Here is a 24,422-nt window from a genome sequence, read left to right on the forward strand (position 1 = left end):
CAACAAACGGAGGGTCTATTTATTGGCTCACAATGGTTTAGCCAATGAGAATGTGTGGAGCCCCTTGGAAAAATCAGACCCTGAGCCAGGCCTGAGCGACGTGAAGACAGTAAGACAGACTCTCAAGAAGTTCACAATTCAGTGTGGGACAGACTTGTAAACCAATTATCGCAATTCAGTGCAAAAAGGACTTTAATTGAAGTTTTGGTGATTTTTGTCTTTTTTTCCCCAAAGGCAAGACAAGGGTTTCCCAGGCTTCTGCAGGATGTTGATATGTGTTTCATATTCACACAGATAAATAGGGTTTGAATTCACAAACGTATGGAAAATGCTAGCTCTGTACCTCTGCTGCCTGATTTTACAAAGCCTCCAGTATACTCCTATCCACTCGTGAATCTCAAAGCGAAGATTGGAGCAGGCAACATCTTCAGAATTATTTTCCAGAGGAGCGTGTTTCATAGAGCGAGGGTTTTAGGGACCCTGCTCTGGTAAATCCTGGGAGAAAGGAACAAAGAGGAAGGAGCACTCACATCTCACTAGAACAGCTGAGGACATCTTTACACGGAAGAATAAATGTATTCCTACAATTAGGAGGTGGCAGAAGGAAAAATGAGGGAAAGGGGCAAGGAAGGACAGAGGTAAATAAGATGGGCTTTTAGGAAATGGCAAGAGGTCCCGAGTAATTGGAGAAAAATGAGACACGAAAGAGAGCGTGGTGGGTGCTGTGCTTGGTTAATTAGGTCAGAGCAGATTTGGACGACCCTATAAGCCCTCCAAAGAGGTATAATTGTGCCTCCTGAAAGAAAACCTTTAGAGGTTTCAAGCAGGGACGTGATCAGATTTCCGGTAAACAGCTTATCCTGTCAGTAGCTGTGGGTTGAGGTTGCCTGAAGGCGTTTGTGTGCAGAGTCCCAGCTAATGGGCCAAGCTCGAGACTTTACTTCAAATATTCTCCCAACGCGTGCTCTCTGCACGACATCATGAGCATCATAAAGATGAATTTCCATTTAGTCTGTGTCAGGCACGGAGAAAGAGGCGAGGGCAGAACCCCTGGGGAGGACGTGGGGATGAGATGCGAAGGGCAGAGCCATGGGCGAGTGGACCTTCAAGTGGTCTTTGAGGCAAGGGGAGGATTTCTACAGACAGAAGATGAAGATGCTAGAATAAGCAGGACCAGAACGAGGCGATGTGTGTAGAAATATTGTTTCTTATCAGCAAAGGGAAATCACATTATAATTTAACCTAAATTACATATAACTTTTTATTTAAAATTAAATCAAATCATGTCATTCCCTTGCATAAAATTTTCTCATGGATTTAGGATGAAATACAGATAGCATATGTTGCCATGCCAAGTCCTCCATGATCAGGCACTGCCTACCTCCCTGACTTCCTACCATTCCTCTCCAAACTCACTGTGTTTCTGCCGCATCAGCCTTCCCCTTATTCCTCTGTCTACCTCAGGGCCTTTGCACTAGCTCTTCTCTCGGTACTAGGTAACCTACTCATCTGCATATGGTTGATTCCTTCTCATCATAAAGACTGAAGTTCACATAATTTTCCTAAGAGACTTTCCCTAACCACCCCATTTGATTTGTTTCCTATCTCATTCACATTATACCCTCTTTTGTTTCTTCCATAGAATTATTAGTCTAGCTAATAGATTTATTTGTTCACGTTTTTGTTTTGTGTGTGAGGAAGATTGGCCCTGAGCTAACATCTGTTGCCAATCTTCCTCTTTTTGCTTGAGGGAGATTGTCACTGAGCCAACATCTGTGCCAATATTCCTCTATTTTATGTGAGATGCAGCCACAGCATGGCTTGACAATTGGTGCTAGGTCCCTGTCCAGGATCTGAACCTGTGAACTCCAGGCCACCAAAGCAGAGCATGGGGACTTAACCACTATACCACCTTGCCAGCCCCTGTTCTCTTGTTATTATCAGTGGTCCTACTAGAAGATATTTCTGTGAGAATAAAACTTACTCATCATTGCATCTCCAGTCTAATGTTTAGCATAATTATAAGAGCTCAATAATTATTTGTTAAATTAATAAATTAAAATGAACTTAAATGGTGTATGGGTTTTTTTTTTAACTCTTAATTTGCTTAAATGATTAAGAAGTATAAGCAAAATATCAATGAAACCCAAGGCCGTGTGGATTCGCTCTAGTCACCAATAGTCTTTCTGGAGATTGCCCTCTGGAAGCAGTGAGTGGCCCATGAGGACTTCTCCAGGTGTAGCTTCCAGCTCACTCAGGCATTCTGTGCAGCCCTGGAAGTGAGCCAACGTCCTAGAGGATCCTGACTCACCAGGAGTCTTCTTATAGAATAGCTCAGGGACTGGCTCTTCCCACTTACCGGTCTGCGCTTTCTGTTAGTGTCACAGCTGCAGATTGAGATACTGAGACTCATGGAATAACCTAGGTAGGCAGAACCATAAAGTTGAGGGGCTCTCCACTTGAACTTTCAGCCCAGGCACTGGGCAACTTATTACAAATATAAATTCCTCTTCTCAGCCTCCTTTATGTGATTAGGTAGTTCTGGGATGGATCCCGGCTCCTGGTTTGTAACACGATTCTGGCGTGGGAGGTCTCTGCTACGTGGTGAGAAACTTTGACATAAAGGGACAGAGGGGCTTGGCTTAATTCTGGCTCTGCCTTTAGTGCATGGATGACCTAGGGCAAGGGGTTTGTCATCTGGAATCCTGGAGATGCCAATCTTTGTGAGAGGGATGATGGCCTCACCAATCTCACAGAGTTCTTGTGCAGATCAAAATACTTAAAGCGTATAAAGTGCTTAGCACGGAGCCTGGCGCTTCTTAAGTGCTCAGCCAAAGTGAGCTGTCATGACTACTGTTCCCTCTGGGAGGGACTTCAGTGGTCTGGGTTTCTGACCCATATTCTGTGTGAGGTTTCCCTTGAGGTTCTCTCCATCCTTATGATTCTTCTGGAAAGGAGAAATTGAATATTAATATTCTGTTCTTTACTAGGTAGGGCCTCTAGACGTATCTCGTAGAACGGGAGCCGATTTCCAGGGCATTCCAGGCCATGGCAGTGAAGTTTTCAAAATCAGGTCTCTAAAAAGAGTAATGTTGGTGAACACTGGAGATCCCTTTTGGGAATTTGGTTTTAAAGAAATGTCTTTATAGGGCCAGCCCCGTGGCCGAGTGGTTAAGTTTGCCCACTTTGCTTCGGCGGCCCAGGGTTTCACCGGTTCGGATCCCAGGCGCAGACATGGCACCGGTCATCAGGTCATGCGGAGGCGGCGTCCCATATAGCACAACCAGAGACGCTTACAATTACAGTATACAACTATGTACTGGGGGGCTTTGGGGAGAAGAAGAAGAAGAAGAAGAAAAAGAGGAAGATTGGCAACAGATGTTAGCTCAGGTGCCAATCTTTAAAAAAAAAAAAAGAAATGCAGAATGGCTGCATTCTCTTTATGAATATTTCCCACAAGATGGGACACAAGTGAAGGAAGTCAAGCAAACTTTGCTTATCCAATGAAGCTGCCCCTTTGGATGTCAAGTTCACTCTTCTCAGAAGGATTTCATACACTTTATTTCTTTGGATGCATCTTAAGCTGAAGACTGTGCTGTATTGAAAGCATAATGAATATTCTAAAGCTTGCAAGCACTTAAGAGAAATGGAGGGAAGGGAATTAACATTTGCCGACTTATGGGCATGGTTGGTGATTTCACATAGGTTACCTTGTTTATCTTTAAAAGTTATCTGGAGTCTTAAACATATGATGGAGAAAATCACCATAATCTGAGGGGCTGGATTTGTGGTCTAGGAAAAAATTGACCCTGTATTCACTTTAGTGCCTGTGGGAACACCAGATTTGAGGAGCTGATTGGTATGTGTTCAAGGAAACCATCTGTGTTTGGAGAAGGGCATCAGTGAGACTGCCATTGATGAGAAACAAAGATATAAGGATGCAGGGAAAAGAAAGCTAGCCTTAAAAAACCATGCAAATATGAAGAAACAAGTCAATGGAAGGAAAAGAAACATGCTCAATGGATAAATAGTAAAGATGAGTTATAATCCAGATCAGATGTCTCCAAACCCCAAGCTATTCCCATAGTTCTTCCACACTAGCATTATAGATGGCATGTTCTCTGCAAAAGCCATGATATTCTCTTCACTGCCTCTGTGCTGGGCTCCATGCATAATGAGTCAAGGACATGCATATACTCAACTAGGGCCTCAGCTGTAGAAGGTGCACCCTGGGTAGGATTTCCAGATTTAGCAAATAAAAATGCGAGATAACCACTTAAATTTGAATATCAGATACACAAGTAATTGTTTAGTATAGATATGTTTGATGCATTGCGTGGGGCAAATGGATGTGAAACCTTATTTGTTACTTACATAAAATTCAAATCAACCCAGAGTATTTTATCTGACAGCCCTAGCTGTGGGGCCATGAGCATGGTGAGGGCATGAGCATGAGGCAATGCATTTCCAAACACATTGCCTCGTTCTGGTTCTGTTTATTCCAGTATCTTCATTAGGACGTTCCTCCTCTCCCCATAGAAATCCTACTCTCCCCTCAAAGACCAGTTTAAGGTCCACTGTGCTCATGACTCTGCTTCTTGCTCCTCATCCCCTACTGACTCATTTCTGTCTCACACTTCACTCCCCACAAAGGCTGAATTAAAGTTGATATGAGGAGTGCAGAAAGATAAGCAGAATTAATGGGGGAAATGAGCAGAAGGAATCAGAGGGAGCGTGTTTTGTGTGTCTCCAGGGGTATCTTTGCTTGTTACATGATGAGAATTAGGCAAAAATAATACTAAGCTGTTCCTAGATTATCTCCCAGCAACTATGGTTGTTTAACATGGCAAATGCTGCCTATAAACTCCTTGGTTCTAAGTGCGATGCGTCCTACTGTCAGAGCAATTTATGATGTATTTTAAAGCCAAGTTGTTATGTGAGTGAAATAGCTTAACACCTCAAATATGAATGCTTCAGAAAACAAATGGTAGCATGCTAACTTAATCAGCTTTTGAGGAAGAAAGTAGCATTTAACTTACCAAGAGATGTAGTTCAAGGCAATATTAATGAAGTAATAACAGCTGTGTCTTTATCTGTTTATCACCCATTCATTTTCCCATTACGTTCAGGCTGCTAACTTCAGTCACAAACATATCTTTTTGAAAATATGGGGCTTTTTATTCCTACCAGGAAAAAATCAAGGTATCTATTTTCTGGAGTTATACTGTGGAATCACAGTAGTGGTTCAATGACTCCACTTTTTTTTTTTTTTTTGACTTGAGGAAGATTAGCCCTGAGCAAACATCTCCACCCTATATGTGGGTCACCACCACAGCATGACTGATGAATGGTGGAGGTCTATACCCAGGATCCGAACCCGTGAACCCAGGCCACCGAAGCAGAGTGCACCGAACTTAACCACTGTGCCATGGGGCTGGCCCTGATCCCACTTTTTTATAGTTGTGAGAAAAAGAGGTGCTGTGGGATTCAAGTAGTGTAATGGAAGGAACATATATATTGAATATATATATCTGATGCCAGGTAGATATGCATGGAATCTTGACTTCATCTCCTGTGTGCTGTGGGACATGGGCAATCTGTCTATCTATCCATCCACGTGTGTGTAGACTAGTATCTCTCTCTTTCTCAAGGTTCATTAATATAAGGGTTAATGATATAACACACCATGTATGCATTTCTTGCCATATACTAGGCACTCAGAATTTGTCCTTCCTTTCTGCGTTCCCTGATGTGTTTCCCTGTTTGCTTGGTTTGGTTACTGATCTGTGTGTGTGTGAGTGTGTGTTCATAAACCCTCAAGGAGAGAGGGTGCACCAGATGTGAGCTTTGGCAGTTCTCTCCTGCACTTGCCGGAAACCCGCCCCTCTGTGGTTCCTTGGTTGCCTTCTGGGGACATTTACTGAGGAGATACAGCTGAGAGGGGCAGCAGCTCCTCCAGATGTGGACCTCTGTCTCTCCTAAGGCTTCCACTTCTCTAACCTCATCCCCTCTACCCAGGCCATTCTCAGCTATTCGAAACCAAGTTGGCTTCTCTGAACACATCATAGTCTTTCTGTCTTCTCTGCATGTGATTTATTTCTCTGTACCATAGAGCTAAGGCCCGCCGCCCTTCCCTAACACATCCTCATGTGTGTATCTGCATGCCCTGGGTATCAGGGGCTTATGTCTGCTACTGTAACTTTAGTAGACATGGAGTCACTGTGGTTTATGTCTCTCTTCCCCCCAAATATTTTGAGATCCATGAAGGCCAATTTCACTCCATTACAGTATCAGCTCAAAGTCTAAATTCCCAGAGGCTTTGTCTGGGGTCTATGTAGAAATCCCATATCTGCAAAAGTCAATGCCATACATCATCATGTGTTGTTTTCTCAATACTGCCCTCTGAGGTGGGTAACACTACGAACGAAAAAGGACCCTGGGCAACGCTCAAGCTTGGATATCTAACAAACCAAGGATTAGATGAGCTGCCAGTGACTAGCTTTATATGGGTGGATAAGCGTGAGTGAAGAATATTGAGTTACTCACCTATAAAATGGAATATTGATACTTATCTCACAGGAATGTGGTTAGAATAAAACAAGATGATGTATTTGGAAGAAAATAGGCATGCCTTTTCCCTAAAGGCATATTTACTTTTATAATTTTATGATGCTCCAGAATGTAGAAGACATAGTTTAAAGGCTAGTTAGATGATGGATTGATTTAGAATATGTTATGTAAGAAGGTGATGGGCTTTTTTTTTCTTATTCAAAAGCAAAATCCTTGGGAATTATGTAGTTATAAAAGGAATATATAAAAATGTAATATATAGTTATAAAAAGAATATATATATGTTAAGGAATTTTTTCTGATTAATATCAAACATTATATATTTATAGGTATGTTTTATAACAACTGTCCAATCAAAGTCTTATTCTGTGAACACTATATACTATTCTTAATCATAAATTTGGAAGAGGACTCAGACTTCAGCTGTCTGAACCTGTGATTTTTAACTGGCCAGTTCTTTATATTGAATGGAAGGCTGTCTCCCTATACAGCACAGTGCTGCAAAGTCATAGATCCTTGAATTTAATCTTTGTTCTTTTAATTACTAGTGTTGTGACTTTGGGTACATCAATTTCCCTAGGCCTCAGTTTTCTTGTATGCAAGACAGTGATAATGATAGTACACATTCCACCAGCTCTTGGAATTGTTGAAAATAATTTCTCCAGTCAGCCTACATCTCTCTAATCAATTTCTTCACCTGAAATTCCATCTAAGACCTCAAGACAATGATCACAGCCTATCCTAAGTCTCATCTCCTTAGTAGTACTTATTATGATACTATTTTCAACCCTTCCTTTCCTGTGCACTTTTTCTGGAAAAACTATGATTTGTCAGTATCTCTTCAGAAATCAAAACCCATTTCTCAAGGCATTTTGAAATTTATATAAGATAATGCATGTCATAGACTTAGAGTAGCCCATATGCAGTAAATGCTCCAAAATATTTTAATTCATCTTCTTTTTCATTCTACGCGTGCTGTAATTTTGTTAATTCAATATATAATATTATTTGCTTATTCCAGCTCCATCCAGTGGGCATTTTCATAAGCATCTTGTTGTAGTTTTTTGTGTTTTGTTTTCCCCAGCCACCTTCCTAAATATATTTGGGCATTTTACATAGTGGAGATTACACTGTGCAATCCTGTCTTTTTTAAAGAATCCTGTCTTTTGTTGTTGAGTTTTATTGGTATTGAAATTTGGTTTAGATTTAGCTTGTCATTTGTTTTGGCTTTATATTTGTATAAGAGATAACATAATGAGTTTATGCCTAGTTTTATTTATCTACCGTTAAAGAATTTCCCCAAAATTAATAAAAAAGGCATTCGTATCCTAAAGCCATAGTTGTCCAATATGATCTTTAGTCAACAAAAACATCTTTGGGTCCACTTTTAGGGAACCAGTCTAGGGTGGCCTTTTACCAAATTCTACTTATATAATAGATTTATAATGATTTACTTTTGAAATCTAAGACGTTTCTGTTACTTCCATCATTTATCTTTGTTTTAACCCACTTTTCTGTCCCGCAGACAGAAAATATGCAGATATTCTTGTGTCTGCATTGTATCTTATAATAACTTAAACTCTTTCCATCATCCTGCTTTCTAGATACGCACACTGACAAATGGGACATATTGACACAGGTGTGGATGTTCTCTACTGTTTATCGTTAGTTGCAAAAATGGGGTCACAGTCTCATAACTAAAGCTGCAGATTGCAAAATCTTCTTTCATTGGCTTGATGTTATGTTAGGAAAATGTCTTCGATTTGGTAAAGTCAATCTTCTATCCAAGAATAATCTTTTACCTATAATTTTTTTCTAAAGTTTTTTTCCCCCTCATGTGTGGACTTGTATACATTTCACCACTGAGAAGTCACTGAGTTTTCAAACAGAATTACGACAAAGGATGCAAAGACTGCAAAGATGTGGTGTTCTAGAAGCTGAACCACGAGCGTTAAAAGAACTATCCTTGGAAAAACTTGGAAAAACTGGCATTTTCTCTACAATGTGTAGAGAAGGACACCTCTTCCCTGACCTAGAATAATGCATGGTTCATATTACAGCCAGTATCGTGGGAGGCTGATGTTGCTGTCAAGTTACCGTTAGTGAAACAGCAGTAGAATATGAGTATTATTATTCATCAAATATATTACGAACACACTACAATTTCTGCCAGTTTATAAGGCTACTTCAGTTTGTAAAACTTCTGTTTATTTAAAAGTGAGACTTAATCATTAACACTAAATATGAATTGTGTAATTTGTCAATACCGAACTTCCAAAAATTTAAAAAATAATATACATATTGGAAGTCAACTGCAACATGATGACTGTGACATTCAGACTTTGAAGAAATAAGGAAATATAGAGTCTCTTTTGGGGAAATTTTACTGGATGTCACTTGGAAATGGATCCTTCTTTTAAACTTTGAAAGTGGTTAAGATCTGGTTGCATTTGAGATTCTGTCACACACAGATGCTAACTCATATGTATGAACATCTATTATTGAAAATGCCATGAGAGCTTTTCTATCCTTCTGCATTTTTCTATCAGATATTTTTTCATGAAATAAAACTGATTTCATTTCCTCAGTTTCAACATTGTTTCATAGAAGAGTGGATTATTATTTTTTTTCTCCTATCGTCTGTCTTCGTTTCACATGCCCTCAATTTCCCTTACTCATTTATCTTTCAAAAAAAAAAAAATGCCTTCTTTTCTTTTCTTGGAGCTCAACTCTCACCAACAACACTTTTCATATACATGAGTTTGAAAGCCCTTTTACAGGAAGGAGGATGTATTTTTGACAATCCTGAACCTTTTTTAAAAGTTCAATTTGGATCAATATATTTTGAGATGTTTTCAATGAAATGAAAACCGTTTTAAATGCATCGTTGTATCTTTTCAACTGACTTACTGAACTGAAGTAATAATGGAACCAACACCCTCAGGGGGTTTGAGGTTTAGTATTGTCCTTGCATCGATTTATTTAGAATATTTTCATGAATAGTTATAAGATGAGAGTACATCGCAGGTCAAAGTGATCTTTGAGACGTTTGAGTCTGGAGTCCAGATTCTTATATTTATTATGAATTGAGGCCCAGCAATGTTAAAAGACTTGCCTACATTTACTCAAGTAGACAGAGGCAAAGCTGGGAACCAACAGCAAGCATTTATTGGCTACCTGCTAGTAGGGGTAGTCTTATAGTTCCATTTTTAGTGCTTTTATCTATCCATGGCAGTCAATTTCAGATTTTCCATTCTTTTAATCTGTATTATTTCCATCTAGAGAGTTAGATAGTTGTATTCCTTCTTCAGTGATGATTCAGTACAATTAACCTTGAGGCGTAATGACACCCCTGTAAAACCATTCTAATTAGCAAAGCTGCTTTGGCACAGAAGCAGTTCTTACCCTTCAGAAATGTCTTGGAAAATGACTTGGCGGTTACTGTTTTGATCTGGCTGAAAACGTGGTACAGCAAGAGTCGAAGGTTCCTACTCACAGATGCTGGTGTTGCGTTGTTTTCCTGGAGTGTCTGTACTGCATTCATGTGCGAGTCCCCTCACTCAGAGATGACAATATGGCAGGATCTAGTTCAATTTTGTTAGAAGCCTGAATTTCCATAAGTAGCTTTTAATGCCTTTACGTACCCTAGCATCATCTCCTGTTGCACTGGAAGTGTTATTCTACTCTTACTTAGCTGATATTTAAAATTCCTTCATAATGAAAAACAAAACAAAACTAAACAAACAGTATGCTTGAAAGAGTTGATGGCAAATTAGAGAGAACTTGGCTCTGAATTAAATTTTTCCAATCCCTGCTGCACAGAGCAAATTGTTAGAATCAGCATTCATAATTGAGCTTCAACCACAGGCTTTGTTTTACAATTTGCTCTAAGGTAATTAGAAAAATGTGCATGAAAGCATGACACGTATAAATCACAGGTATATTCATCTGAATGTATTTTGTCAAGTTTATATTTATAGCTCATTTTGTAAAGCCAAATTTACTGTATTGAAACACACAATTAAAGAAAGGTAAAGCAACGAGTATTTCCCTAGCAACAGCAATGTGCAGGGCACTCTGCCAGATGCTGCAAAACTCTGTCTCAGTCGCTTTTCTCTGATGCGGTTATTGCCACTATTTCACAAATGAGCAAACCGGACTATGTAGAAAACTGAGCATGGAGGATGAACAAATATATTCTTCTTTGCTGGATTTATGCAGATCCAATCAAAGTAATTACAATTTACACCCAAATAATCTGTGGTAGAGACAGAAGTTGAACCCAGTTTACCTGGCTGGCACACCAGTTATTTTTACAAGGGCAATTTGCATTATTGAGCTATTTTGAATAAGACACATTTATTTAAGTTACAATTTAATTTGCAATGGTAAATTTAAAGATTTTTTTTTTAAATATCATGGTATCATGATACAATAAACAAATGCTATTTATGAGAGCTCCCTTTTTGTGCTACTTTGCTTGGCTAAATGGAGCCAGATGACCAGAAATTGTGCAAAGGCATAGATTGGCTCAATAAAATTGAACTTGGAGACAAATCCAATTCTGTATTCTAATATACCATTTCTTAAGGGGTGTTCTCTAGAGACATTAAGAGGTGTTTTATATACACATCCACATTCAGCGTTCTATGATACGAAGATCAAAAATTAGTAAGCAGTTACATATGTTGTTAACAGAATTCCTTGATCAACTATATTGAGGAAATGCTATGGTAAAGAAAATTAAATACTTGCTTTTAAATTATATAAATTCTTATATCCATTAATATGAGAATGCATTTTGTGAAACTCCAAAGGTGAAATGGAATTTGCAAATCCCCCAAACCTTTTTGATCATAAAAATCTTTTTTACACAGATCAGTTGTCAACTCTTGGAGTGTATGATAGGTTTGAGGAAATAAGCATTCATTTATTTATTCAACAAAACTGTGTAAGCACTTACAATATGCCAGTCATTGGTTAGGCATTGTGGATGCAGAATGATTAAAACAGATAAATATTCCTGACATTGTGGAACTAATATTTTAGTAATGGAGAGAGAACATGAACAAGACAAATAAGTAAAACATGTAGGACTCTGATTAGTCCTAAGGAGAAAAAAAATGTGGAGAAGAAGGTAGAGAGTGTCAAGATAATGGGCTGATTTTCTAAAAAGAGTGCCAGGGAAAGCCTCATTGAGAAAGCAGCATTAGGATAAAGATTGAAGTGCATGAGCGAGCTGTGTGGATGTCTGGGGAGGAATTTTCCAGGCAGAGGAAAACTCAAATTCAAGAACAAGAGGTCTGTGTGGCTAAAACAGAGTGAGCAAGGGGAACAGTCATAGGATATGAGATTGGAGAAATTATACGGACCCAGATCAGGTAGGTCCTTGTAGGTTATAGTAAGGAATTTGGCTGTGAATGAGATGGGAAGCCATTGGAGGGTTTAGAGCACTGAAATGATCAAATATGTCTTGTGGCTGATTTTTTGAAGCAAGCCAGAAGTGGCCAAGGAGGAGAGCAGAAAGTCTAGGTAGGAGCCTGTTCCAAGGATCCAGAGGTGACATGATGGTGACCTGAACAGAGATTTCAGCAGGGGAGCGGGTGAACTACACACAGATCCTGGATCTACACTGAAGGGAGAAAGTGTACTGGACTTGTTGATAGATCAGATATTGAGTTTGAGAGAGAGCAATCAAAGATGGCTCCAGAGTTTTGGACTCAGTAACTGGAAGGATGGTTGGCACTGATTAGAATGGGAAAGACTTTGAGAGGAGGAGGTTTTGGGAGGGAAGGTTGACTATTAGGGGTTCATTTTTAGACTTAGTAATTTTGAGATGCTTTTTAGTTATTCACATGGAAGGGTTGAGTTGGCAGATGGAACACTAAGGTAGGCAGTCACTGTCACCCAGTGGCAAATTCTTTACTTAGAACACATGAGAATTCCAAAATTTAATGCTCTAGATTTCAGGGACCGATCTTAATTTACAGAATCCTCAACATAAATTAAAATTCTGTAGGCTAACAGGGCAGAAACAAACAAATGTACAAACAGAACAAAAAAAAGGAGGGAGGAAGGTTGCAATATCACTACCTTCAACCCTAGAGGGCACCCATTCATTGCCTTTCGGGGGCTTGAATGCAGAATTAACAGCAAAACAGCAGCAGCGGTTGCTGGGTGCTTCAAGATGGTTCAACACTTCTTCTGAAGGAATCTCAGTAGGAGCTTTTCTCAAGAGTCCTGTTGATGAGCAACCCGTGACCCTCAACATCTTCACTTACTCCAGCCTTGGAGGAGTTGTGGCTGGCCTACATAGATCTTCTGTTTTGACAAAGATAGCTTGTGACATCACTCCCTCAGTCTAAGGACTTCTCTTTTGAGACTGTGACAGCTAGCCAGGAAAACCAATACTCTAAGTGCTTAGTGCAATACTCATGCTACTTAGGTTGCTATGGAAACCTTATTAGAAAATATTGGGCATATAGATGATCTTCCCTTCTAGGCAATTTCTTTTTCTAAATAACGTCAGTGGCTTTGTGTGTAGGGAAGAAAAGTGTTTTTTAAATTGTGAACCTATAGAGAAAATGTATAAAACATAAATGTGAAGCTTAAACATTTATTAGGAAGCACAAACCTACTTAACCAGCCAGGTCAAGGAAAAGAATTGTCCTGGCTATTTAGAGGCCAGTAACTTGTCCCTTTCAAATCCCGGCACTTTGTCCCGTCGAAAACAAAAAACAATCAATACCCTATTATCATATCCCTTTTCTTGCTTGTGTTTAGCATTTTGCCACCTGAATACTATGATTATGTTTAGCCTGATTCATTGCATAATAGATAGACATATATGAATACACAATAATTTATTATTCATGCTACTGTTCATGGACCTTTGTTTTTTCTAGTTTTAGAATATTATAAATCATTCTGTCTTGGACATTTCGGTAGCCATCTTTGTGTAAATGTATAAACCTATTTCTATTTAATTTTCTTGGGCCATAGAATGTGCTTATCTTCCCATGTAGTAGATGACGCAAACTGTTTTTGTTGCTGTGATTTTGTTGTCCTGTCATTTATTTTCCCGAAGAGGTTGAGTGCATTTACACTCCAACCAGAATTGTGTAAGAAGTTCTGTTGTTCTGTGTTCTCTCTCACTTCCAAAATGGCCCCTAGTTTTAATATTTTGCTGTTCTACTTTGTGTGTAATGGTATCACATTTGTCTTTTCTGAATAAGAGCTTGAGCACATTTTCCTGTTTATTTGACATTCCAATAACCAGTTTGTGAAGTATTTGTTAGCTCTCTTACCCATTTTCGATGGATTTTCTTATTTTTTATTGATTTCTTAGAATAATTCTTTATATAACATATAATTTGTGGCTTTCTAATAAGTCTATATGGCTGGTAGGTCAAGTAAGCCAAACATCCTTGTACTAGAATGTCCTGGTTATCCTTGGCTATTTGCATTTCCATATATATTTTACAATCAACGAGTCAATTTTTAAAAAGGAAGAAAAAATGAACTTGCTTTGATTTTCCTTGAGATTACATTAAATCTATAGATGAGGCTGGAAAGTATTGATAAAGCTTTAAATATTAAATCTTCTGATCCATGGCCAAAATACAGCCCTCACTTTGTTTAGAGCTTCCTTAATTTCTCTCAATAATATTTTACAGATTTCTGCCTAGAGGTTTTGCACATTTTTTTTAGATTCAGCCCTTGATACTTAATTTTTTGATGCTATTGTAAATGATATTGATTTTTAAATTTTATTGTCTGCTTCTTGGTGCTACAGAGAAGTTAAATTGATTTTTATATATTGACTTTATATCTAGCAATCTTGCTATACTTATTACTTCTGATAATTTATCTGTAGACATTTTGGATTGTCTATAAAAGCATATCATCTGAATATTAAAAGATATTTTTACTTCTTTAATTTAAATATTTTATTTCTTTTTATTGTCTTTCTGTACTAGCTAGACCTTCTTATATGATATTGATTAAAAAGAGTCATAGTAAATTTCATTTTCTTATTCCTAATCTCAGAAGGAAGCTTTTGACATTTTGTCATTGATTATGATGTTTGCTTATGGCTTTATTGATACCTGCTATCACAATAAAAAAATTCCCTTCTATTTCTAGTTTGCAAAGAAATTTCTTGGAACTAGAATATTGCCGTTTATAAAACTAGCCTCAACAAATTTAAAAGATCTAATATTAGGTATACTATATCTGATCATGATGTAATAAAGTTAAAAATCAATAAAAAATGAAGAACAGCTATGCTCATTATAATTAGGGACTTCAACACACATAATTAGTTCTTAAATCAAGGAAGAAAATAAAAGTACTTCACATCAAAATGTGTAGGCTAAAACTGACGCCAGATTGAGAGGTAAATATATTAGCCTTTCTTATATTAGAAATCCAAAGATTCAGTGTAATAAGTCAAGCATTCTACCATATTCCATAAGAAGTTAGAAAAAATAAGATATAATAAATCTAAAAAAAATAAGTAATTAAAAAGGATAGAAGAAATAAATAAAATTTAAAAATTATCACACAAAAGAAAGGATTGAAAGTGTAAATTTGGTTATTAAATATTTATCCTGGGGTTGACCAGGTGTCGTAGTGGTTAAGTTCATGCACTCCACTTGGGTGGCCCAAGGTTCACAGATTTGGATCCTGGGTGTAGACATATGCACTGCTCATCAAGCCATGCTGTGGCAACATCCTACATACAAAATAGAGGAATATTGACACGGATGTCAGCTCAGTGACACCCTTCCTCAAGCAAAAAGAGGAAAATTGGCAACAGATGATAGCTCAGGGCCAATCTTCCTCACCAAAATAAATAAATAATAAATTATCCTGAGGAAAAAACACCAAGCTCAGTTGACTTTGAGAATGAGTTCTTTCTAATGTACCAGTAACAGATAATTCCAACTCAGTCTCTTCCAGAGAATTGAAAAAATACTCCAAAATTCATTTTAAGTGGCTGGCATAAACTTACAGCCAAACCTGACAAAAAGAGCACAAGTAGAGAAAAAGCAAAGTATACAAAAGGTACTATTACTTGACCAATATTTGGTTATTCCTAGAATGTAAATTTGCTTTAATATTAGCAAATGTACTAGTATAATTCATTACATTAAAAAACTAAAGGAGAAAAAATGATAATTTCAATACAACCAAAAAATAAAAAGAAATCAACAAGCCTGGAAAGCATGGTATATATTCATGGTAAAAAACACTTTTGAAACTAAGAGCGGTCAGGAACTTTCTCATTTTGATAGAGGGGATTTAAAAGTCCTTAACATGTATTATACTTGATGATAAATCTCGCAAGATGTCCGTTCAGCAAGGGAAATGAGACAAAGTGCCCGTGACTTCCATTCTTGTTTAATATTATATTGGAAATCTATTGTCAGTGAAGTAAGACGAGAAAGAATAACAAGGAAAGGTAGAAACTTGTCATTGCTTGACAATGATATTATGCCCAAAAGAATTTTTATGAATGTTAGAATTAGCAAACAATTTAGCAAAGTTGTTGGATAAAACATCAACATAAAAAGATAAATTTGTTTCTGTATAATTTACAAAAAAGATATTTACTCTGAAGCAAATAATACAATTACAAAGAAATCTAACAAAAGACATAAAAAGGTGTAGTTTTTTTTTTTTTTTTTTTTGCGGAGAGAAATGACAAGAGGGGCAAAAATAGACACAGCGTACCTGAAGAAGAACCAGATGAGGCATTCGCCCTCACAGGTGTCAGGAGTGAGTATGAAGCTGTAGAAGTTAAGACAGCATCGTATCAGTACATGGACAGACAAATAGATCAATGGAATGAAAGGAAAAACATAAATGCAGACTCAAGCATATATGGGAACTTGAATTTTGACAAAGAGGCAATTGCAGATCAGTTGCCAAAGAATGGACTGCAAAATAAATAACAATAGGACAATTGAACATTTGTAGGGAAAATATTTAAATTGGACACCTCTCTCTTCAGACCCTAAATAAGTTCACATTTGGATTAAATTCTTAAGAAAAACAAATCTGTGCAACTTTTAAAAGGCAACATGGAGACAAAAATTTTTATGATGTTGGGGTGGGAAATTATTTATTAAGCACAGCATAAAAATCATATCCATTAAGTGAGAGCCTAATACCAATTATTGCACTAAAATTATGACCTTCTTAATGTCAAAAGACAACATGAAATAAACACAACTCACAAATTAGGATGAGATATCTTCTCTACGTATAACAAACATCAGATTAGTATTCTGCAGATCAATTAAAAACTGACAAAAGTCCAATTGAAAAATTTGCAGTGACATGAAGAGAAAATACAAATACCTTGTAAGTATATGAAAAGACACTCAGCCTCATTTCCTGTTTAGGAAATGAAATTAAAGTCAGAATGTGATATTACACAATCAATTGATAAGGGAGATAGGATAGAACAGACTTAACTAGACTAGACTCAACTCAACTAGGCTAGACTAGGCTAACTAGCCTAGACTAGAATAGAACGGAAATGGGGACACAACTTGATGTTGGCTAGATTTGGAACAACGCAAAATCTCATTCACTGCTGGCAGTGTAATGACATTCTTACATACCATAAAAAAACTCTCGCACATGTGCTTTAAGAAATGTATAGGAATGTTCGTGATATTGTTCATAGCTTTTAAAAAATAAAAAGAATCAAAATGACCATAATTAGTAGAATGGATAAATAAATTTTGATGTGATCAAGCATTCAATAGAATATTCTAGAGCAAACAAAATGAAGAATTAGCTCCAAAAACATGAATCATCATGGATAAATTTCAAAGAAAAATAATATTAAATAAAGTAGGTAACACACTGTGAAATCTACTAATATCCCATTCACTTTATTTATGTGTTTATGAATGTATGCATATAATGTATATATGTGTGCATATGTGCATAGTTAATAAGCAGGAAAAATTGAACAATATGTTTTCTAGGTGTAATTATCTGGGAATATTTACATAGGTGATGATTTTCTCTTGATAATTGGATGGTGAAATGTACATGTCTATGATTTATACAAATTTCAGGAAAGTGATTATCTCCGTAGTGAATGAGAGGGGATGTGAGCAGGGAGAAGCTAACAATATCTGATAACTAGTGATGTTATATTTCTTAAACTGGGTATATTCAGTTGTTAATTTTATAAACTCTATTAACTATATGCTTATGTTTTAGATATCTTCACATGTATAACACATTTTGCAATGAAAATTTAAAAGACAAAAAATTTTAAAAAGAGGCAAAACTGTTGTGCAGAATATCACACAATCCCTTTTAGATCAATGTAGAGAAAAAAAAGTCCTACAAGATAAAATTCAAGCTGCTGAAATACACATATAAAGTCATTTGTGTCACCATGTCCAGTTTGCTTTGTGCTCAGAAATAAGGTGATTTTGGCTCTCAGATGAATGTGCCATTTTTTGCCTTTGGGACTTTCCTCCTTTATGTCCCACTCGAAACCCTCTAACTTCTCTGCCACCGCTCACCTCTTTTCTTGTACATTTATATTTTCCTTAGACTCAGTTTATCTATTGCCTCCTCTGAGAAAGATTCCTGAGAAACCCTTCACCTGTATTGGCACAACTTCCTCTCAGACTCCACTAGTATCCTGATGTATTTCCATCATCACATGTTCTGTACAGAATTGTTAGTAATGTGTAGATATTGTTCCACTCGGCCATGAACTATTGGAGGGTAGGGAGCTGTCATTTGTTTCTGAACTCCCAGCTCTTAGCACTACTTCCTCACCTCCTGTGAGCATCTAATATGCCTTTGCCCAATGAATGAAGGAGGACAGGCAGATATTGACTTTCTTTGTTCCTGAGAAGCTTAATCGTGAAGATGACATAAACACGAAAAGTTAAATGAGATTTTAATAATAGCCTGAGACAATTCGAGATGTAATCTGGCACTGTCAAATTTATTTCTCAAATGTATGCCATAAAATTAAAACTGTATGAATTCTTAGAAGAGAGTTTGAGTGACAGCCAAAGTTTGCACTTCAGCGCTGTTATTTACTGGCTGGATGAGCTCATCTCCTTATCTGGAAAGTACAGATAATTATTCTACTATACCGTAGGGTTGTTGGGAGGATTAAACGTGATAATGCTGGTTGAGTATCCAGCACAACACCTGACACGTGGAAGTGCTCCCGTGCTCTGTAAGTATTCTTTTTCCAAGCTTGAGTGTTAGGAGAAGGCTGTAAAGAGCTGGAGTTCGAACAAAGTTTAAGAAATAGGAACTATTTGGACAGGAAGTGATTTGGGAGCTTGAAAGTACAGTTTAGTCGGGAGAAAGTAAGAAAGGAATGAGGCTGGCATTTATAGGACTTTTTTAACAAGCCAGTTGCTTGACCAGGCAACTTAATGACCTCCTACCCTCTAATGCTTAAAACCATTTTGCAGACAAGGATACTGAACCACAAAGGGCATGAAGCCCATGTTTAAGATCACACAGTTGGTGGAACCAGATTCCAAGCCTGTCTGATTTCAAAGCTCTCCAGAAGTCAGCTAGGACAACAGAGGAGTCAGGGCTCTATGGAAACTTTCCTGTGCTTGCAAAGGATGAGGCTGGATTGTGAATGCGCATCTTATCTCCCATTTCATTCCCATGAAATGCCTGTTTACAGTTGTAGGACATCCAAAAGTAGATTTTAATGAGAGGAGTGATGTTTTGATTTCCTATATGGAAATACACGTGAACTTTGATGTACTTAAAATACGTAACTGAAAACAGCTGCTTTTCAGAAACTCGAAGTTGGTACCTCGCAATGTGGCTTGTAAGTCTGCTAACAACTTCAAACCAGAGTTAATGTCATGTTTTTACAACAAGCTGTATGGGTAGTAATCAGCATGGGAGGTTGTGTCTTTCTTCCCAAAGGATTGCAGCAGGAATGAAACTCAAGTTGGAGAAACTGACCCTGCTGGGGGCTGAGCTGTAGTCCCCGCCTCAGAGTGGCAAGTGGAATTGCATTTTCAAGAAACCTGGAGTCTTTCTTCTTCTGGGCACCAAGTCCCACACTCATGATTAGTAGGAGTCAGTCACAGCTGAAAGCATCCTGGTCCTCCCTGACTCCAGTTTGGTCTATTTCCATCCTTTTTCCATCCATCTGCTCGTGTGAGACGCTCTTTGCTTTGGTGAAGGGCAAATGCAAAGATCACCAGCTCGGGCAGCTTTTCCCATCACAGTGCACTGTTTACATCTCTGAAAAAGGACTTGATTAAAATGCAGCAAAATAGAGTCTTTAAAATGTGAGTAAATGTATATTCGTATGAATGTATGAGTGCTTATGGAAGAAGAAGCGTTTGGAAGTTCTGAATAGTTGCTCCAGAATTTTAAATTAAACTTGAGTTAAATAGCTTTTGAGAAACAAATAGATGTTCTTAAACTGTAATCTAATGCTTGAGAAAACTGAATAACTCTTGCTACAAGTAAGTTTAAATGCTAAATGACATAAGATGATTAAAGGTCCAGATGAAAGGTAAAATGTATTGCTCCATGATGTAATTCACGGCACTACACAAAAGAGCCATCTGGAATATAACTCGCAAGCTGCAGAAACAAGAGAGACTCCCATGCTTCTGACCTCTTTATTTCTTGAATGAATGGTGCTTCTAAGTAACTAAGATGTCTTAATGTGTAAAGCAATGATAGAAATGTTTCATTCTCTAATTTTAAATGATATGCTGATTTGAAGCATAGTCTTGATATTGTAGTGACAGATTGTGGAGTATATTCACTTAGCACTTGTCATAACGTCAGAGACAAGGTAGCAACCGGAGCCCCTTCCTTGGGCACCACACTCTAGGGCCTTTAATCTTGTAGAGCAGACTTGCTTAGCCTTCTGCGGGGGAGGCCAGGAGCGCAGAGAGTTTAAGCCCCAAGAGCGATCCTCAACCAATGAAAGATGAAGTAGGTGTGTAAGTACCCCAGCTCCTGCCCCAAGTGGGACTATCCTGAGATGCATTCCACACGGTCACTTAGAGCCTTCGCATGGGGCTGAGCCCTGGGTGTCCACAGTGGCAGACTGCTTATCAGCACCACCCTTTATTGATTTTCTCTTTTTCCTTTATCTCTTCCGCACGCCCTCACAGTGCCTCTGGGATCAGCTCTCAAATCCTTCTCTCAGAGTCCACTGAAAACATGGATCCAAGAGGATGTACTTAATAGAGCTCATGTCTCCCTTTCAAGACCATCCTCCAGGTGTCAGAGAGCCCAGAATTCCCTATTCAGATGGCCTTGAGATGCTTCCAGGTCATCCTGTCCATCGGGTCTAACTTCCTCAGAGCAGGTTATATGCCATTATGTGCACATCTAGGCCCAAAATTTGAGATGAGCTTAGACATGAAGACTGACTGTCCCTAGACATGTACACATGCCCTGTCTAGAGCAAATCGGGGTGAGAAGAGAAAAGGGACAGGCTCTGGGCCTGTGGCCTTCGTTTGTACTCTTGTCTTGGAATTCTCTAATGTGAGGGGTGGACCTGAATCGAAGGAGCGCTATCAGGAGTCGTAGACCATGAGTCTTGGTCTGGCCTTCCATCACGAGTTAGATGCAGTGAATTGTGGCACGTAATGTAACTGTTCTGGTCTTTAACTACTTCGTGTTGCGAAATGAGAGACATATATCAATTTATTTATAAGGCCCACTCAAGATCGTAGGTTCGAATAGCCAAAGTCATTAAGAGGGCAGTTCTCTCACACATAAGGGCCACTTAAAAATTCCCCATTAATTTCTGGCTAGAAACTCTGGGTGCTTGCCCGGGATGAGTTGGGTTCCCGTGAAATTTGCTCTAGGACTCCCCCTGCTCCTGGTTTACAGAACGCAGAGGCCAAGGAGTGTGGATAATGGCTCATAATTTAGGCAGAACTATAAGGATAACTTTGCTTACAATATGAAGAAACCATGAGGACAAAAACAAATCCATGACCCAGGAGAGGGACTCAGAAGGAATTATATCAAAATATAAACAGTGGTTTTCCTTTCATCGTGGAAATGTGGATGAGATTTGTTCCCTGTGTTTTACTATTTTCCTATTTCTACTTTTCTGAGAATCAACAGCTTTGTCAGCACACATTCAGAGAGAGCATGGAAAATATTCAGGAATAAAACTGTCACTCTTACGGCCATGTGTAACAGTTCAGAACTAGCATGGTAATTTTAATATAAAAAGCACCCTCAGTCATTGACAAGGATCATTATTTAAAGGTGAAGAGGAAAAGGTCTGGGGAATTGTCTTTTTCAGAAGAGGAATATCTGTACATTTCAAAGCATCCTCCAAAAATTTTTATTACAGGAACTGAATTAACAAGACAGCCTCAAATTCTAACAGGCAGATCAGTGCTATAAGGGTAGGACAGGATAGAAGAAATTACTGAGTTTACAGGAAGGGTAGAGGAAATTAAAGTTAATAACCAAGCATATGAAAAACAACTTAACTGCATATATAGTACAATTTATAATCATCAAAAAATAATATTCCTGTTATTAAATGCATAAGATTCATTATTGTTGGCAAATATTTTTTCTCAGATTTTATCCCATTTAATATGACATTACTATGCTAAGTACGATAAACGTCTTAAAGAGCACAAATTTTAGAATGTATATCGTAATCTTTTTGAAATTAACATGGACTTCTTTATCTGACATTACATAGGTATAGGGAGAAATAAAACTTAATTCCCAGAGAAATATTGTAACAATTATTATTGAGCATATAATAAATAGTACTTATACTATATCAGACAGTCTGATAAGTCTTTTACATGCATTAGCTCATTTTTTAATCACCGTGATCTTATAGGGTTGGTATAATTATCTTCTGTTTCAGGAATGAAAAGAATGGGACCCAGAGACATTATATAACTTGCCCAAGGTCGCTCAGATAATAAATGATAGAGCTGAAAAGCTAGTTGTATCCTAAAGGCTAATGCCCTAATTATGATAGGACTCTCTGAGGTTACAAGTATTTTGATGACTGGATTAGTTTAAAGGAGCTTTTTTCGTGGCTTTTGTCTTTGTTTCATTTTTATTGCAGCCAGTTGGTATTGCTGACCAGGATAACACAAAATGAGACCTTAGGTCTGAAACGCTAAGAGCTCTGTAATCACCCAACCAATCTAACGAGAAAGCTACAGATTTTGCAAAAATTTTGAGAGTTAGTTAATAGAAATGGTTCAAATAATAAATACATCCAGAACTGTCTATGAGCATGCATTGTAAAGTCTGTTTGAATTTGCTTAAAATGAATATAGGTTTTCATTCTCTGTTTCATAGAGGGCATTTATTTTGGGCATTCTGATATGTCAAAGATCATTTATAATCTCAAGAACATATAGCACATTTATTGCTTTCAAACATGTTTTAAATATTTATAGATACAGAAAATCTGAGTTTTTGTCTTTAACTGCCTTTCTAAGGGCTTTGAAAACCTCTGTGTGTGTGTGCGTGTGTGATGGGTTCACTGTCACGCTGTCACAGTCAACATCCATACCCTATGGGATCAGTTCAGGCTCTCAGAGCCGGGACTCATTTCATTTTATTTTTTTGAACCGGAGCCAGTGCTAGAGCTGGGAAAGCATAAGTATATGTGAGACTGGTTTTTGCGGGGTGCGTGTGTGTGTGCGTGTGTGAGCCTTTAATGGCCATTGATCCGTCTCCCTCAAACCGCAGAGTGGTGGAGAATACAGCTAGAAGGTGGGACGGTGGGAGGCCAGAAGGCTGGAAGCCAAAAAGACAATTCATAAAAGATCCTGAAATTCTCCCTACACAAATGACCAGAGGACTTCTTATTCTCAGAAATGTTGGTACTGCTCTCTACACGGTGACCCTTTCACCTCCACTCCCCCCAGGCGCTGGAGTGTTCCTCCAGAAGAATAATGGGTCCTTTAATGATTCCCCGAAGCTGATAGTTAAACAGCAGCTCAATGGTACCTACAGAACAGGTGAAAATTTCTTAAGTACCAGCTGTGAATTGAACAGAGTGGGAGAAGGTCAAACAGAGCAGCAGATGGCTAAAGTTATATGTGAAAGTCATTTATAATTTTGAAGGAACGTGGCTGTGGCATATAGATCTATGTTTACGTTGCTCAGATACCTAGAGTCAAGCCTCCCTGTTCGGAAGATGTATGATTTCACAGGCAGTTTATTAATCACCTAGTTTTAAAAATGGTCCTTGCTTTTGTTTACAAACATGGTAATAAAGATGACTCCTAATTTGGTTTAAAGTAGACTCCTTTATACTAGCTGCTTTTTTTTTTTTTTTTTTTTTTGGTGAGGAAGATTGTCACTAAGCTAACATCTGTGCTGGTCTTCCTCTATTTTATGTGGGATGTCACCACAACATGGCTTGACCAGCAGTGCTAGGTCCATGCCTGGGATCCCAATCTGCAAAGCCTGGGCCACCAAAGCAGAACGCATGAACTTAACCACTATGCCACCAGGCCAGCTCCCTTACACTGGCTTTTCCATTTCATTTTAGGTTTAAACATTTGTTACTATAGAGGAATGCAAAGATGGACAGGTGAATATAGAGATAGATATAACCAACTGAGACTATTTCTAGTAACGGTAGTATGTTAGCACATATATTTCATATTTCATGTGTATCACAAATTATTTACGATAGACAAATTATATTTTGTTATACGTTATTATACATATAGATATGTGTACATCTCTGCATATGTTATAAACACGAGGAGGATTTCAGACAAAAGGAGTGAAGTCTGTACTCACATATTTGTAAGCTCTGGTTTCTGCACATATCTTGTCTCCAT

The 24,422-nt window shown here is 37.9% G+C and overlaps 1 protein-coding gene across 1 annotated transcript in view; it reads left to right on the forward strand.

Annotated features, from left to right (window-relative positions):
- Positions 1 to 24,422, forward strand: part of NRG3 (neuregulin 3) — a 1,023,472-nt gene that overhangs the window by 924,134 nt on the left and 74,916 nt on the right. The gene's annotated exons all lie outside the window — the stretch shown is intronic.

Source organism: Equus quagga, chromosome 2 (genome assembly GCF_021613505.1).
Source record: "Equus quagga isolate Etosha38 chromosome 2, UCLA_HA_Equagga_1.0, whole genome shotgun sequence".
In the NCBI taxonomy this organism is placed as follows: domain Eukaryota; kingdom Metazoa; phylum Chordata; class Mammalia; order Perissodactyla; family Equidae; genus Equus; species Equus quagga.